The following is a 19130-nucleotide window of genomic DNA, read 5'->3' as shown; positions in this document are numbered from 1 at the left end:
ATGACTGTTTGGAGGAATAAAAGAGTAGCATAATATTGGCCCACTATGAAATCTTAATAAATTTTAGCTACCATCATCATTATATTCTCATTAGAAAACTTGGAAGATAAAGAAAAAAAACACCTATAGTTTCATGACCATATGATAAATGTAGCTACAGCTTGGGGACCCTTTGTCCAAGATGGCAGCAACCATTTTCAAGACCCATCATGTGTATTACTCTCCTTCTTTGTACCCTCAGCTGCACTGCTTCTCCCTCATCCCAGTGACTATGGCCACGGATGTCCTTCTGAGAGGTAACCACAGGGTGGGAAGCCTGGTCAGGAAGTCAGGGCCTTCTCTGCTTTCTCAGCTAGGAACATGTTTAAAGTTGGCCAAGCCATTCATCTTCTCAGAGCCCCTTTCCAACTCTGACATTCTATTATTCTGTCTCGTCATCCATCAATAACTTTGTAGTAGAAAACCATCTCATGCTTTAGGCAAATCGGTTCTCTTGGCATCTGCAGACTAAACATGCATTTGATGGATAGGATCTGTCTCCATGACGGCAGGCTCCTGGCCGCAGGCATTTCATGTCTCTTTGTTTTGGCTTCATGTATGCACAGCCTGGATTAGTTATGTTTTAAATGTTTTATTGAAGCATTAAAGACAGATACATCTTACTGACTAAAAAAGGCAAAGCTGTTTAGACCTGTATTTTGTATCTTCAACAAGGTGTTTCGTTTTTTAGCCTGTTTTTCCAGAGATAGGGACTGTTAGATACTAAGCATAATAATAGATATCAACACCTTCATTTCTGTTCTATAAGGAAATTTTCCTTTTTAATCCTTTACCCATTTTTTCTCCTGTTATATGCTCCCTTGGTAACCTACATGTCAGCTTTCTAGCACTTCATTAATTAAATAATTGCTGCATAAGTTTTTGGACTTTGGTCTTATCACTAGACTGGGGAGTCCCTGAGTGATGCAAATGGTTTACACGCTTGGCTGCTAACTGAAAGGTTGGAGGTTCGAGTTCACCCAGAGGCACCTCAGGAGAAAGGCTTGGTGAGCTACTTCTGAAAAATCAGCCACTGAAAACCCTATGGAGCATAGTTCTACTCTGACACATGTTGGGTCGCCATGATTCGGAGTCGACTCAGGGGCAACTGGTTTTTTTCCGGTTTCAAGAGAATAGAACCGATGGTAATGAAGGAAGACGTCCAAGCTGCACTGAAGGCATTGGCAAAAAAAACAGGCTCCAGAAATTGACAGAACACAAACTGAGATGTTTTAACGAACGGATGCAGTGCTGGAGGGGCTCACTCATCTATGCCAAGAAATTTGGAAGATAGCTACCTGGCCAACTGACTAGAAGAGATCCATATTTGTGCCCACTCCAAAGAAAGATGATCCAACTGGATGCGGAAATTATTTAACAATGTCATTAATATCACACACAAGAATCCTAGACTGGGTGTTCTGGATGGCATGTTAGCTGACCACCGTTATAGTAAAAGCAAAAACTATCTGGCATATACATAATATCACTTTGATAAGCAGAAGTATTTTAAAGTGAATTAGTGATACGCTGACACTTTGTCTAATCCCAAGGTTAAAAGAAGGGTAGGCGTTGGCTGGATGAAGGTAGTACCTTCTACACAGAGGGGACAGCTTGCAGTGCTTCAAATACTCTAAACCCACTCCCACCTAAGGGCCTTTGCACTTCCCTCTGCATGGAATGTTCCTGTAGATGTCCTCATGGATCACTCCCTCACTTCACTCAGGTTTCTGGTCAAAAGGAAAGATGGCCGCAGGGAAGCTTTTGCTGACCATTCCATCTGAATTTCTCCTACCGTCCTCTCTATTCCCTTATCCATTTGTATTTCTCTTCATGGCAATTTTCCTACCTGAAATTAAATTATATAATTAAAAAAGATACTTTATTGCCTCTCTTTCTAAGGTATATAAGCTCCAAGAAGAGAGGAACTTTATCTTGATTCTCTGTGTCCCTGAGGCTTAGAACAGTGCTTGGCACACAGTAAGTGCATAATAAGGAAGAAGTGTTGCATCTACCCTTCTCTCTGAACACAGGCATAGAGAAATGTCTGGAATGATGCTCACCTAATGTTATGATTTTAGAATTTGAAGTGAGTTTTTCCTCTTTTCTGTACTTCTCTTCATTGCTTGGGTCCTTGAAAATGAACATCAATTATTTTCACAAAAAATTCATTATTCATAAAAAAATTCCTCTTTATTTATGCAGTGTAGGAGGATGGTGATAGCATGGACAGAATCAACACACCTGGGTTCACTCTCCAGCTTCCCACTTTCTTGGGAAGTCCCTAGACTTCTTCGAGCTCAGTTTATTCGTCTTTTAGTGAAGAGCACTAGCCATCTAATATTAGCCCAGTGGGGGAGCTGTGAGGTGTTATTAAGGCATAATACATTTAAAGGGATTCCTAGCGCTATACGAACACTAAATAATTTTTTAAAGTCAGGTTTCATGGGGTATAATTTACCTTCAGTAAAATTCACCCTTTTTATGTGTTTAGTTCGGTAAGTTTTGACAAATATATACAGTCATATAGCCACCATCCTAATCAAGATATAGAATATTTTCATCACTCCAAAATCTCCTTATGTCCCCTGGCAGTTAATCCTCTCTCCCTAGGCCTAGCCCCTGGCGACCGCTGGTCTGGGAATCTGCGTCTACAATTTTGCCTTTTCCAAAATGTCATATAATTCAGCATGTAACATTTGAGTCTGGCTTCTTTCACCTACCATATGCTTTTGAGATCCATCCATGTTGTTAGGTAAATTAGTAGATTTTCCTTTCTGTCGATGAGTAATGTTCCTTTGTATTGCTAATCACAGTTTGCTTATCCACTCACCACCTGAGGGATGCTTTCTTGTTTTGGGCTGTTCTGGAAAAAGCTGCTATAAACAGTCCTGCACAGCTCTTTGTCTGTGCCTATGGCTTAATTTCTCTTGGGCACGTACCTGGGAGTGTGATTGTTGGGCTGAAAATACTTTTTGTTAATCTGGAAAAACTTTGTTTTGAAAGTTTTCAGCTGTTTGCTGAGTGGTGAATTTACCTTTAAGGAAAACTCTCCGTTGGTTCTGAGGAAAAAAATGGAGGAAAATTGTAAGTGGCTACCGATTGTTGGGGGAAAACACCTAAATGTAGGAACGGTAACAGTTCAGTGATTCTCCTCAGGCTGAAAAGTTAGCAGTTGTTTTAGTGCTATGAACTAGGCTCATGTTTTAGCAGAGCAAGTAGTTTCCCTAAGTGTGGGATTAGAATTCCTTGGATTCTCTAGAGCACAGTGTGCTCTCCATTGAGCAAAGTTAACGGGGACTGAATAAAGACACGCAGACATTGTCTTGATGTCATACTGGAGAAAAGGACTGAACACTCACCCAGAATAGACTACTGACTCAGTATTATCTCAGATTCAATAACACAGACCTGGAAAAAATACTTAGATTGGGCTTTTGTTTTGTGAGGTTCAGAGAACTAACCACATACCTGGTGGAGTTTATTCTGAAAAAATAAAAATCAAAAGGGATATTCCCACTGCCACCATTGTAGAAAGAGTTCAACCCTGAAGAAGAGAAGACGACTCTGAGAGGGGATTTTACATCAGAGGGAGGAAAAGCAAGTACTGTTCTCTGCGAAGAACAGGGGACATTGGGGGTTTAGTGGTAAAATTCTTGTCTTCCATGCAGAAGACCCAGGGTTGATGCCCAGCCAATGCACCTCATGCACAGCCACCCATCTGTCAGTGGAGGCTTGCATGTTGCTATGATGCTCAGGAGCTTCCAGGGTAAGACAGACTAGGAAGAAAGGCCTGGCGATCTACTTCTGAAAATTAACGAATGAGAACCCTGTGGATCATAGCGGTCCGACCTAAAATTGATGACGGGGATGATGCATAACAGGAGAGGTTTCATTCTGCTGTGCATGGGGTCGCTGTGCGTTGGAGACCAACTTGAAGCAGCTTTCAACAACATACTGAGTGTGCAGAATACTAGGGACACAAAGACACACAACTTCTCCCCACTTCCTAAAATGGGGTTGCTGGCCATTTCTCCCTCCCACCACACACTCCCCTGAATATCCCTTTTCTTTCCCATGTCCTGTCCAGTCCTCTCACAGAATGAGGGCCAGGTGGAAGATGAGAGCCACACTCATCTTATCCAAGCTTGACATTATTTCAGAGCTTAATCCTGCATCTTATTAAATATATTTAAATATAACACAGTGCATTGTTGAATGCAGTGTATTAAAGGATGTCTATTAATCTCTTTTTTTTTCCTGTGGCTTTCAATTGCTATAAATTATGTTTCTTTTCTGAGACCGGCATCTGAAGGTCAGGAAGTCACTTGCATTTTTATTATTTTAATGATAATTTTCATTAAACCATATGGCTGTGCTTTGTCATTGATTAGACATTAACCAAAGAACCCCTCACATTCAAGCAAGAGCTATATTTAGCAAAAATCAGTATTCTAAATCCTAGCCCCCAGCTCCTCACGAGGAAAGTTCTCGGAATGGAAACTTACTCACACTGAAAGGAAAATGAAAAGCTGGAAGAAAAAGCAGAACAGTCTGTGGAACTGTCGTTGCCAGTTTTAGAAACCCTTAACTTGATAATAGTTAACTGAGCTGTCTTCATAGTGGGGGCTCTGGTGGTGCAGTGATTAAGAGCTCCGCTGCTAACCAAAAGATCGGCAGTTCAAATCCACCAGCTGCTCCTTGGAAACCTTACAGGACAGTTCTACCCTGTCCTATAGGGTCACTAGAGTCGGAATCGACTCCAGGGCAACAGGTTTTGGTCTTCATAATGTAGACATATAGGGTACTTTCAATACCTAGCTTAGACCCAGATGGCCCTATCTTAAAAACTGTTGCCGTGAAGTCAATTCCGACCGATGGCGACCCCATGTGTTACAGAGTAGGACTGTTCCACAGGGTTTTCTTGGCTGTAACATTTATGGAAGCAGATTGTCAACCTTGTCTTCCGTGGCGCTGTTGGGTGGGTTCAAACTGCCAGTCTTTAGGTTAGTAGTCAAGTGTGAACCATTTGCCCCACCCAAGGACCGGGGCCTATTTAGGGACTCGTTAGGTATTTGTTGAATCAGTGAAAGAAAAATGAGAAAACTAACACAGATAGTCTAGTCCACTCATTTTACAGATGACAGAGAGGGGGCTTAGTGGTGTCAAGTACCTGCCCAAAGTCACACAGCCAGAATGACTAAAATGGCGCCAGACATGTGCTATCTCACGATCAACCCAAAGCTGTTTCCTCCATGCTACCATGCCTTGGACTTGAATTTTAAAACCCTAATTCAGCTCTTCACCCCTTGTCTTTCAGTTTGTCATGCTGTGGTGACTTGCGTGTTGCTATGATGCTGACAGGTTTCAGCGAAGTTTCCAGACTAAAACTCCAGCATCCCTCTGCCAGGAAGCACTACCTGTAAAATTCCCCTGTTAATTCAGCAAGCTTGGGCTAGGGAAAAAAAACAAAGAAAGTATAAAAATTATTTCCCTAAGAGAGGAAGAAAGGCTTGGTGATCTACTTCTGAAAATTAGCCAATGAAAACTAGAATATCTTCCAACTGAACCTAAATATACCAACAATTGTGAAGATGGTGTGGGATGGGACAACATTTCGTACGGTTATACAAAAGGTCTCCATGAGTTGGAGGCAACTCAAGGACAACAAACAACCCAACTTCAACACTCTAATTTAAATTTCCTCCTAGAGACATTTTTCCCCCCCACCCCACAACTAACAGATAAACAGAATTAAAAACCGTTGGTCGCTTATGGCTTCTGTCAGTTATTTTTTATTATTTTGTTCTTTTCCTACCTCTGTTCAGAGAACAAAACGGAGCCAGAAATGGGAAGGGCTTTCAAACTTCCCTGTTGCCTTTTGCCTCCCTGGGCGCTGATGGAGGAAGGAGGGGCACTCTCCTCTCCAGACCCCCATCCAATCTCTCTTTATGAGTGACAGGCCAGGCCAAGCAGCTTTCTGGGATCTGAGCAGTGAGAGGACATTGGGGATCTTCTTGAAGAATTCTGAAATGGGAAAGTTTGCCTCATCTTGGCGTGGACCGCTCTGAATTTTATACACTGAGTTCAGCGTGGTCCAGAAGAATGAGGTAATCTCTCCAGATGCCCACTACCTGTCATTCAGTTTGTTGTACTGAGGTGGCTTGCATGTTGCTGTGATGCTGGAAGCTGTGCCACCAGCATTTCAAATGCCAGCAGGATCACCCATGTGGACAGATTTCAGTGGAGCTTCCAGACTAAAACTATAAAAAAAGCCTGGCAATCTTCTTCTGAAAATTAACTAATGAAAACCTTATGAATCACAATAAAACACTCTCCAACTCGCTTGCTTAGGACATGTCATCAGGAGGGATCAATCTCTGGCGGGGGACATCATGTGTAGTGAAGCAGAGGGCCAGCGAGGGCAAGGGAGATGGAAGACCTTCGGTGTGATAGATTGGCACAGCAGCTGCAAAGATGGACTCAAACATGCTAGAGATTGTGACGATGACACGGGACCAGTCAACAGTCTGTTCTGTTGTACATAAGATCGCCATGAGTCAGAGTCCTCTCAACCGCAGCTATCATCTGTCTGTCTGTCTGTCAATCATCACCATCGTTGTCTATGCAGATGCCTGAACTGGCAGCCCCAGAGAGCCCTCTGACCTGAAGTCCCTCTTGACTTCCTGTAATCCTCACCTCTTCATCTGTCCTCTTGGGACTCTAGGGTCCCTCTTTCTTGATAGAAAATTTTCTATAATTTTTCTCTAGGAAGTGTCTTAGCTCCAGTTTATGCCTAAAAATTTCCACTATCTATTGTTATATTGGCAGTTTACACAGATGAAAGTAAACTGTATATATTTGTTTTGATTAATATAAATTCCTATTTAATAATTTTTCACAAGCAACAATCTGTACATATGAACTATATTTTCTCAGCACCCTAAATCAAAGGCAAAATTATTATATAATACAACCAGTGAAAATGAGGGCTGTGAAAACGGGTTCCCCCACAAATTCGTTATTATAATTTAGCAACATCACCCCACTGTGGTGTCACTAGGGTTGATGTCACCTAGTGCGGTAACTCATAGTGTCCCCCTCCCATAGCAGACTGTACAGAATCCTTAGTAATGTTTATTATCAATTTGAATCATAGAATAATATGTGATATAGTTGTGAATTGCTTAAATGTAACATTTCTTAGATTATATGAATACTAACAACAAAATTGTTTTGTAAAATCTCCCTACATTGAATTACATTATTAGTTACATTATTAATAACTGAGTAGAAGCCTTTTTGATTTTTCTCCTTTTCCTTTGTTTACTACTTCATTATCAAAAAAGTTATTGATATAGGTTCACAGATTCTAGTTACCACAACATTGTAGCTAAAACACCAGAAGATTTGACCAAATCAGTGGCTATAAAAACACCGACAGCAACAAAACAATGAGTGCTTGTAGTGCCTGCAGAGGAAACCACATGACTCAAAACGTCATTGTAATTGGGTAATAATAACCAAAAAAACCCAAACTGATTGCCTTTGAGTTGATCCCGACTCATAGTGACCCTACAGGACAGAGTAGAACTGCCCCATAGGGTTTCCAAGGAGGCAGTTGGTATTTTTGAACTGCTGACCTTTTGGTTAGCAGCCAAACGTTTAACCACTGCACCATTAGAAGGTTCAAAAAGTAGATTAGCGTACAGTTTTAGCCCTATAGCTATATTGATACATGTAAACTGGGCTTATGAAAAATGTGTTTGTTGTTATAACTAACTACTGGGATATTTTTATTAAAAATTTTGGCTGAAACTGCACAGAATATTTTAGAGCAGTCATTTTGGTGTCACCCCCTCTGACAGTGTCTCTCGGTAGGGTCAGCATCCCCTGCACCCTCCTAGTGTTGCCACTGTCAACTCAAGGAGAAACTATCGAACACCAGCCCACTGGCATAAGATGAGATTTTCCCTTTTCAGTTGAGTTGGCTGTTTGGGTAGACATGGGTTCAGGGAGTCCCGTCAACCCCTGAAAAACTCATTTTCCCCGAGTGTCAGAATTTGCAGACTCTTACCCATCTCAGAGTTACCCAGATGATCAATTATAAATTCTTTCTTTTTTTAAATTGTGTTTAGGTGAAAGTTTACGGAGCAAATTAGTTTCTTATTAAACAATACACATTGTTCTGTGACACTGGTTGCCAATCCTGTGACAGGTTGACACTCATCCCTTCTCTACCTTGCATTCCCTATTTCCATTCGTCCAGCTTTCCTGTCCCCTCCTGCCTTCTTGTCCTTGCCCCTGGGCTAGTGTGCCCATTTAGTCTCGTGTCCATGGTTGAACTACTTGTGTTATTGTTTTATAGGCCTGTCTAATCATTGGATGAAGGGTGAGCCTCAGTACTGAGTTAACAGGGTGTCCAGGGTCCATACTCATGGGCTTTCTCCAGTCTCTGTCAGACCAGTAAGTCTGGTCTTTTTTTGTGAGTTTGAATTTTGTTCTCCATTTTTCTCCAGCTCTGTCTGCGACCCTCCACCGATCCCTGTCAGAGCAGTCAGTGGTGGTAGCCGGACACCATCCAGTTGTGCTGGACTCAAATCTGGTGGAGGCTGTGGTAGTTATGGTCCATTAGTCCTTTGGATTAATCTTTCCCTTGTGTCTTTGGTTTTCTTCATTCTCCCGTGCTCCAGATGGGGTAGAACCAGTGGAGAATCTTAGATGGCCACTCACAGGCTTTTAAGACCCCAGATGCTACTCACCAAAGTAGAACGTAGAACATTTTCTTTATAAACTATGTAATGCTAATTAAGCTAGATGTCCCCCGAGACCATGGTCCCCAGCCCTCAGCCCAGTAACTCAGTCCCTCAGGGAGCTGGATGTGTCTATGAATCTGCATGACTTTGCCTTATTCAAGTTGTGTGACTTCTCCAGTATTGTGTACTGTTTTACCCTTCACCAAAGTTACCACTTATCTATTGTCTATTTAGTGTTTTTTCCTCCCCACCCCTCCCCTCCCTCATAAACATCAAAGACTGTTTCTGTGTGTAAACCTTTTCATGAGCCTTTATAACAGTGGTCATTTTGTGACAATCATCAGTCCGTTATAGTTCACTGTGCAATGATCTCTCATCAGCACCCCTCTCCCAGGGGGCACCACCTCTAACAGTGCCCTGTTTACCCAATTCAGCAAGCTTGGGCTAGGGATGAGATAGAAAAACAGCAGAAAAATGATTTCCCTGAGAGGTAGCTTTCTCTCCTCATTACTTGAAGGATGTCAGAGTGATCGATAGCCACCAAGTCCTAATCAGCAAGTCAATTTATCTCAAATCCCCAAGTAGCCAGCAACCCGGATTACAGGGTTCACCTCCGGAGAGCAATCTTTTCCCTTGATCAGACTTGTGCTGTGATCTACAGACCTGCCAGGCTCACACAGATCCTCAGGGTGATAGCTCACACTTTATCAGCCAGAGAGAAACAAGGTTGTCCTCCTGGACAGAGAAGCCGTGAGAACCGAGAGCAAGAGGCCCACCGTTCCTGCTGGTCTGTGGTTTCTCATGTGCTCCAGTAACCTGAATCTGCCCTCACACATGGCTCCCGCGTGGGCTGCATCTTTAGACACATGCATCTCTTTTTCTCTAAGTGCCAGCTCTAACATTCCAATGGCGGCTGGTCTTATTTCAAGTTTATTTTCTTCAATTTTTGAAAACGTGTGCAAACATTTTCTTCTGGAACCAGCCACTATTTATTTGTGGTCGTTTATTAGGTGTGTGCATGTGCAGCTCAGCAGGAGAAATATAATGGACTGGAGAGCTTAGCAGTTATGCTGCAAAAGAACCAGATAGCTTATGTTCTTACAGACATTCGATATTAGGGTCATTTGTTACACAGGGTCTAACATTGAGTTTTTATTATTCTGGTTCATAAAACAAGGTTATTCTTGCCGAAAATGGTCACTGCATTGCCACCAAATAACTGCCTAGCCCCCTGTATCACTCAGAGTTCAACCAGAGCAGCCAGACCAGTAGGAGGTATGAATTAAGAGACTTAGTGCAAGGAATTGGCAAATGTGATTGTGAGGGCTGGCTAGGCGAGTCTGAAATCTGTAAGGCGGGCCGTCAGAAAGGGCAGGCTGAAATATGCACGGGGCATGCGGTGTCCACAGGGGGGCTTTCTTCTGCTTCAGGGAAACCTCAGCCTTGGCTCTTAAGACCGTTTAACTGTGGAAATAGGCCCACCCAGATTACCCAGGATAATCTCTCTGTCTCAAGATCAGCTGATTATACCATACACACCATTGTCAACGAGTGGATTCTGACACTTGGCAACTCCATGTGTGTCAGAGTAGAACTGTGCTCTGTAGGGTTTCTTGTGGCTGATTTTTTAAAGGAGATTGCCAGGCCTTTCTTCTAAGGCACCTCTGGGTGAACTCAAACCTCCAACCTTTCCGTTAGTAGCCAAGTGCATTGACCGTTTGTACCACCCAGGGACACTAATCAGCTGATTAGCAACCTTAATGCCATCCGCAACCTTAATTCTCCCTCGCCATATAACATAACGTATTCTAAGAATAAGGACATGGACATCTATGGGAGATATTATTTGTCTACCACGTCCCTCTAGTAATTTTTTAGATGATGCCCTCACCCAGGTCAAAGAAACAAAACCTTCTTCCTTAGCACTGTTTCTCAGATGGTCCCCATTAAGGTATCTAAATCTGTTGATTTTTCAAGGTCCCTACTGAGGATACCACAGAGAATTCACCACTCTCTCTTGCTAATGGCAGATAGATAGATAGGTAGGCAGGCAGGTAGATAGATAGATGATAGAAAAAAGCAAAACCAAACCCATTGCCCTTGAGTCGATTCTGACTCACAGCACCCTATGGGACAGAGTAGAACTGCCCCTTAGGGTTTCCAAGGCTGTAATCTTTATGGAAGCAGACTGCCACATCTTTCTCCCACGGAGTGGCTGGTGGGTTTAAACTGCAGACCTTTTGGTTAGTAGCTGAGTGCTTAACCACTGTACCACCAGGGCTCCTAGATGGATAGATAGACAGATAGACAGACAGATAGACAGACAGATAGATGATAGAAAGATGATAGACAGACAGAAAGATAGCAGCTTTCAAGCTGACTCTGACTCATGGTGAGATTATGTACAACAGAATGAAACACTGCCCAGTCCTGCTTCATCCTCACAATCACTGACATGTTTGAGGTCATTGCTGTGGCTATTGTGCCAGTCCTTCTCACTAAGGGTCTTCCTCGCCCTTACTGACCCTCTACTTCACCAAACACAATGTTCTCCTCCAACCATTGATCCCGCCTAATGACTTGTCCAAAGAAAGTGAGTCAAACAGTGTTCTGTCATGATCCAAAAAGTTCTCATTGGCTGATTTTTGCAAGTAGATCACAAGGCCTTTCTTCCTAGTCTCTCTTAGTCTGGAAGCGCTGCTAAAATCTGTCCACCATAGGTGACCCTGCTGATATTTGAAACAACAGTGGCATAGCTTCCAGCATCACAGCAACACCAAGCTCCCACAGTATGACAACCTGACAGGCAGGTGGTGGAATGGCACTAGGACAGGAGGAAATCTGTCAGAATTTCTCTACCCAGCCTTACTCTGTACAAGCGATCACTTCGAATCTCCTGAAGAAGTGTTTTAAGTTGTTATTCAATTTTGAAAAAGACAACATTTAAGAAAAAATAGATTGAGGCGTCTATGTTGGGTTGAGAGGGCATCAGCAAGGTTTATTTATTTTGACAGTGTGGGTTGTATATCTTTTAGTTCAAGCCTCAAAATAATAATTTGCTAAGGATGTGATAAATTATATAATACACCTGAAAACACTTAAAAAGGTTAAAATACTATATCTTTTCCATAATAAAGAATAGAATTTTAAAGTTTAAAAATAACTAGTGATTATCTAATTTAATTAAAGATATGATGGACTTTTTGTCCCCCCTCAATACTTTTGTATGGGTTTTCTGAAAGTTCAGAGGAACATTTTCTCCAGAGGTATGGATTTTTCCTAATGCTTCACATCTTAAGATATCAGTCTTATTTCAAGGGCAAAACAACTTATATGTAATTCATTGTTTCATTTGTGAACTGATTAAAATGATTTTTTATTTCCAAAAAATAGTTTTAAAAAAAGTAAGCATTGCCTATATTTCAGAATATCCATGCCTTTATTATTTCTGGAAATTTTTATCTCTGAGCCAACTTTCCTCATTTCACAGATGAAGAAAATGAAGCAAAGAAAGCTTTTGATTTAGGGTAAGCTGGCGCACACACGCGGCTTCCCCAAGTCCCGATGCGGAGCTCTTTTTATGCCGTCGTTTTCTGTACGGTATGCGTTATTGTTCCCGTTATTTCCTGGCCCTTCTGCAGTGAACTGTATTGGCAGTTGGCCTTCACATGCAGTTAACTCTTTTTGCTGAGCCATTCCTAGTTGTGCCGGGTCCCTTTGGTGACCAGAATCACCATTTCAAGGCAGTGATTTCCCCCTCTTCTTTCTTTCTCCCCCCCCCCTTTTCTTTAAAGAAAATTAACCCTGTATGTCCAGAAGGAAGACAGATGAGAGACCACAGGAAGAGCGACAGAGTGCCGCACCATAACCGGCGCACTTGATTATGACTCTCCCTGATTTAAAAGCCTCAGTGACCCCCGTTTCCTCAGCTCAGATCCCCACTCCTCAGACAGCCCTGTAGAGCCCACATGCTCTGGCGCCTGCCAACCATCCAGGGCCACCCCTCCTGTCCCCATCCCTACCCAGTATTAAGCCATCCCTGACTATTACAGTCCCCCAGCCCAGCCTTGCTCTGTCCTGTTTCTTGGCCTTTGCACATTAGACCTCAGAGTCTGGAGCAGCCTTCCCCACCACATGACCATTTTGGATAATTCTCACTTTTCTCTCAAGTGTCAGCTTCAGTGTCTCCTCTTCCAGGAAGCCTTCCCTGACAACTCTCAAACCAGGTCACTTCATCTCCAGTGTGACCCACAGCACCCTGCGTTCAGCCCTTACCAAGTACTCTCCACAGCGTATGGAGATTGCTCGCTTCCTTCCCTGTCTTCTTCAGGAAGACTGCAGTGCCTTGGCACATAGTAGGCCCTCAATACATGTGTGGAATAAATTAATGAATGAAGAATAGACAGGAAGAACCCAGGCCCTGGTTTACAGGGGCTACTAAGTTGTCCACTTCTCTTCTCCCTCTGAGGAGTGCTTGGGTATCCTGTGGTAGTTGCAGATGTTCCATATCCAAGAATAGTGCTTTCTGAGGCCTGGATTTTTGGGGCACCAGGGCTTGCAGGTGACCTTGCCTTGGAACTTTCCACCCTTCTTGTGACACGTAGGTGATGAAGAGTTAGCACCACTACACGTGGGAGGCTTACAGCAGTCTGAAAGAAAGCAGGCAGCTCACAAGTCGTAATCATCGCAATTCACAGATTCCTGTGAGGAATCAACTTACATAAGGAGTTTTAATTAACTTATATTGGGAGAGGAGATAATCAGAATTTGCGTCTTTATTTGAAGTAACATTCTATAGCATCTTAGAAGCATCTTCTTTTAAGCAAGTTATTGGCAAGAATTGCTGATGTTGAGAGAATTTCAGTGTTAAATGGCTTTGCCCTCAAAAGTCTTTTTATTGTCTTCACAAACACAGCCCTGGTCCTTGGTAGTTCTTCCTCATCAATCATAGTTAACCTGCCTGGTGTTGTATCTATCCAGACTCTCTTGCTTCCCTTTCTTTTTGTTCTCCCCTCTTGGGGTAGAAGAGAGGATCATGGAAGAGGAGGAGATAGGTTTGTTTTAGTGATTAATGTGAGAGAAAAATCAATCTCCCTTCACCTAATTTGATAGCTGACTTTTTTCATCTGTAGTACTGACTCCTGTTGTAAACACACAGAATTGTTTACACCTTTCATTCTTGGTTTTGGCATGCAGGTGACAGGAGAGCTCGAATAACAAATCCCAGAAAAGGAATTGGCTTTTAAAAGAAGACTCCAAAAGCCTAGTTGGTTACTAGTTGACATTACAAATTAGAAACTTGAATTTTCCAGTTTTCTTCCTAAAGAATTTTGTGAATTGCAATGGATTCTGTTATTCATGTATCTGCTTTTGGAGGGGCCTTTAATTTATTCGTGTTCTTAAAAAGTATTTGTTGTGGAATAGTTTGGAAAATGATAGTGAGAAAGGTAGCAAAACCTGAAAAATGAAATCAGTGTTACTGAATTGTACATGTACAAATTGTTGAATTTGTGTATGTTTTGCTGGGTATATTTTCACACAAAAAAATTTTAAATAGTTTTGAGGAAAAAAAAATTATTGATGCCTATGCTGGTTCATGGTCCCCGCACTGTAGTGGTGGAAAGAGATTTTAATCACATAATAACCCAAGTATGTGTAAAATTACAACTGTTGTAAGCACTACACCTAACAATCAGTTAGTTATTAGTCATGGCAAATAATGAAAATAAAATCTTAGCAGCTAGGCAAAATAAGCTTTTCTTACGCCCTGCAGGTAAGCGGGTTGGCTGATTTGGGCTGGTCTTGGCTGTGTGGTTCTGCAGGTCTTGGCCAGTGTCTTAGTTACTTAGTGCTGCTATAATAGAAATACCACAAGTGGAGGGCTTTAACAAACAGAAATTTATTCTCTCACAGTCTAGGAGGGTAGAAGTCTGAATTCAGGGTGCCAGCTCCAGGGGAAGACTTTCTCTCTCTGTTGACTTTGGGGGAAGATCCTTGTCATCAATCTTCCCCTGGTCTAGGAGTTTCTCAATGCAGTGACCCCAGATCCAAAGGACTAGCTCTGCTCCTGGCTCTTCTTTCTTGGCGGTACAAGGTTCCTCTCTCTCTGCTCACTTCTCTCTCCTTTTATCTCTTGTAAGATAAAAGATGATGCAGGCCACACCCCAGGGAAACTCCCTTTACATCAGATCAGGGCTGTGACCTTAGTAAAAGTATTGCATCCTACCCCAACCTCTTTAACATAACCTAATTTTGCCCCATTAACCACAGGCAGAGATTAGAATTTACAACACATAGGAAAATTACATCAGATCACAAAATGAAGGACAGCCACACAGTACTGGGAATCTTGGTCTAGTCAAGTTGACACATATTTTTAGGGGATACAATTCAATCCATGTCAGTCAGACTAACTCACGTCTCTGCAGCAGGCTGGGAGCTGGCTGATCTAGGCTGGGCTTTGTTGGAAGCAGCTCTGCTCACCACCTTTCATCCTCCTCTTGGAAACAGCAGGCAGCCTGGGCACGTTCTTGGCAAAGATAACAGCGTGTCTAAGTGACCTAGTGCTACTGTAATATAAATACCACAAGTGGATGGATTAACAAACAGACATTTATTTTCTCACAGTTTAGGAGACTAGAAGTTCAAATTCAGGGCACCAGTTCTGGCAGAAGGCTCTATCCGTCCACTATGGGGGAAAATCGTTGTCTTGGCTTCTCTAGCGTTCTTCTAAGGGTTTCTTAAATATCTCCAGATGGCATCTATCTTTGCCCACATTTATGCTTGCTTTTTCTGTGCCTGATTTGCTCTTTTTATGTTTGAAAATATGTCAAAACCACCACGCACCTGTCAGTTTGTCATACTGTGGTGGCTTGCATGTTGCTGTGACACCGGAAGCTTTGCCACTGGTATTTCAACTACTAGCAGGGCCACAGTTGGTGGAAAGGTTTAAGCAGAGCTTCCAGTCTAAGACAGACTAGGAAGAAGGACCTGGTGGCCTATTTCTGAAAAAATTAGCCAGTGAAAACCTTATGAATAGCAGTGGAATATTGTCTGATACAGTGCCAGAAGATGAGCCCCTCAGGTTGGAAGGCACTCAAAATATGTCTGGGGAAGAGCTTCCTCCTCAAAGTAGAGTCGACGTTAATGACATGGGTGGAATCAAGCTTTCGGGACCTTCATTTGCTTATGTGGCATGACCTAAAATAAGAAGAAACAGCTGCAAACATTCATTAATAATTAGAAGGTGGAATGTATGAAGTATGAATTTAGGAAAATTGGAAGTCGTCAAAAATGAAATGGAATGCATAAAGATTGACATCTTAGGCATTAGTGAGCTGAAATGGACTGTTATTGGCCAGTTTGAATCAGACATTCACATGGTCTACTATACCAGGAATGACAAATTGAAGAGGAATGGCATTGCATACATCATCAAAAAGAACATTTCAAGACCCATCCTGAAGTGCAATGCCATCAGTGATAGGATAATATCCATACTCCTACAAGGGAGATCAGTTAATACGACTATTATTCAAATTTCCACATCAACCAGTAATGCCAAAGATGAGGAAACTGGAGATTTTTACCAATTTCTGCAGTCTAAAATAGATGAAACATGCAATCAAGATGCATTGATAATTATTGGTGATTGGAATGCAAAGTTGGAAGTGAAGAAGGATCAGTAGTTGGAAAATATGGTCTTGGTGATAGAAACAATGCTGAAGATTGCATGATAGAATTTGGCAAGACCAATGATTTATTCCTTGAAAATACATTTTTTCAACCATATGAACAGCGACTACACACGTGGACCTCACCGGATGGAAAACACAGGAATCAAATCCACTACATGTGTGGAAAAGCTCAATATCATCAGTCAGAATAAAGCCAGGGGCCAACTTCAGAACAGACCATCAATTGTTCATATGCAAGTTCAAGTTCAAGTGGCAGAAAGTTAAAAGAAGTCTACAAGAACCAAAATATGACCTTGAGCATATCCCACCTGAATTTGGAGACCATCTCAAGAATAGATTTAACTCATTGAACACTAATGACCAAAGACCAAACGAGCTGTGGGAAGACACCAAGGACATCATACAGTAAGAAAGCAAAAGGTCATGAAACAGACAGGTTAGAAAGAAAAGACCAAAATGGGTGTCAAAAGAGACTCAAACTTTTTCTTGAACTGAGAGTAGCTAAAGTGAATGGAAGAAATGATGAAGTAAAATAGCTGAACAGAAGATTTCAAAGCATGGCTCGAGAAGACAAAGTAAAATGTTATAATGACACGTGGAGTTAGAAAACCAAAAGGGAAGAGCACTCTTGGCATTTCTCAAGTTGAAAGAACTGAAGAAAAAATTCAAGCCTCGAGTAGCAATTTTGCAGGATTCTATGGGCAAAATATTAAATGATGCAGGAAGCCTCAAAAGAAGATGGAAGGAATACACAGAATCACTGTACCAAACAGAATTGGTCAACATTCAACCATTTCAGGAGGCAGCATATGATCAAGAACCAGTGGTATTGAAGGATGAAGGCTAAGCTGCACTGAAGACCTTGGCAAAAAACAAGCCTCCAGGAATTGACAGAATACGAATTGAGATGTTTCAACAAATGGATGGAATGCTAGAGGCACTCACTTGCTTATTCCAAAAAATTTGGAGACAGCTACCTGGCCAACAGACTGAAAGAGATCCATATTCCTGCCCATTCCAAAGAAAGGTGAGCAACAGAATGTGGAAATTATCAAACAATATCATTAATATCACTTGCAAGTAAAATTTTGCTGAAGATCATTCAAAAGCAGCTGCAGCAGTACATTGACAAGGAACTGCCAGAAAGTCAAGCTGAATTCAGAAGAGGATGTTGAACGAGGGATATCATTGCTGATGTCAGGGATCTTGGCTGAAAGCACAGAATACTATAAAGATGTTTACCTGTGTTTTATTGATTATGCAAAGGCATTTGACTCTGTGGATCATAACAAATTATGGATAACATTGCGAAGAATGGGAATTCCAGAACACTTAATTGTGCTCATGGGGAGCCTGTACATTCACCAAGAGGCAGTCGTTCAAACAGAGCAAGGGGATACTGTACGGTTTAAAATCAAGAAAAGTGTACGTCATGGTTGCATCCTTTCACCATACTGTTTCAATCTGTATGCTGAGCAAATAATCCAAGAAGCCGGACTATGTGAAGAAGAATGTGGCATTGGGATTGAAAGAAGACTCATGAACAACCTGCGATAATGCAGATGACACAACCTTGTTTACAGAAAGCAAAGAGGACTTGAAGCACTTACTGATGAAGGTCAAAGACTACAGCCTTCAGTATGAATTACACCTTAACATAAAGAAAACAAAAATCCTCACAACTGGACCAATAAGCAACATCATAATAAATGGAAAAACAGACGTTGTCGAAGATTTCATCTTACTTGGATCCACAATCAATGCCCATGGAAGCAGCAGTCAGGAAATCAAACGACGCATTGCATTGGGCAAATCTGCTGCAAAAGATCTCTTTAAAGTGTTAAAAAGCAATGATATCACTTTGAGGAATAAGGTGCGCCTGACCCAAGCCATGGTATTTTCAAATGCCTCTTATGCATGCGAAAGCCGGTCAATGAATAAGGAAGAGTGAGGGAGAATTGACGCCTTTGAATTATGGTGTTGGGGAAGAATATTACATATACGATGGACTGCCAGAAGAAAAATCAAGTCTTTCTTGGAAGAAATACAGCCAGTGTGCTCCTTAGAAGCGAGGATGGCAAGATTTCACATCTCACATTTTTTGGACATGTTATTAGGAAGGACTAGTCCCTGGAGAGGACATCATGCTTGGTAAAGTAGAGGGTCAGTGAAAAAGAGGAAGACCCTTGATGAGATGGACTGATACAGTGGCTGCAACAATGGGTTTGAACATAACAATAATTGTGAGGATGGTGCAGGACCAGGCAGTGTTTTGTTTTGTTGTACATAGGGTTGCTATGAGTTGGAACTGACTCAACCGCACCTGACAACAACAACAACAATACTTCTGAACAATAATGCAATCTACTACAATAGTTCATGGAGAGTGTCTTAGTCATCTAGTGCTGCGTCATCAGAAATACCACAAGTGGATGGCTTTAACAAAGAGAAGTTTATTCTCTCATAGTCCAGTAGGCTACAAGTCCAAATTCAGGGCATCAGCTCCAGGAGAAGGCTTTCTCTGTCTGTTGGCTCTGGAGGAAGGTCCTTGTGATGCATCAGTCTTCCCTTGGTCTGGGAGCATCTCAGTGCAAGAACTGCAGGTCCAAAGGACATGCTCTGCTCCTAGCGCTGCTTT

This window comes from Trichechus manatus, unplaced genomic scaffold (genome assembly GCF_000243295.1).
Source record: "Trichechus manatus latirostris isolate Lorelei unplaced genomic scaffold, TriManLat1.0 scaffold00205, whole genome shotgun sequence".
Taxonomy (NCBI): domain Eukaryota; kingdom Metazoa; phylum Chordata; class Mammalia; order Sirenia; family Trichechidae; genus Trichechus; species Trichechus manatus.
The sequence above is the reverse complement of the archived record's forward strand: the minus strand, read 5'-3'. Positions refer to the sequence as shown.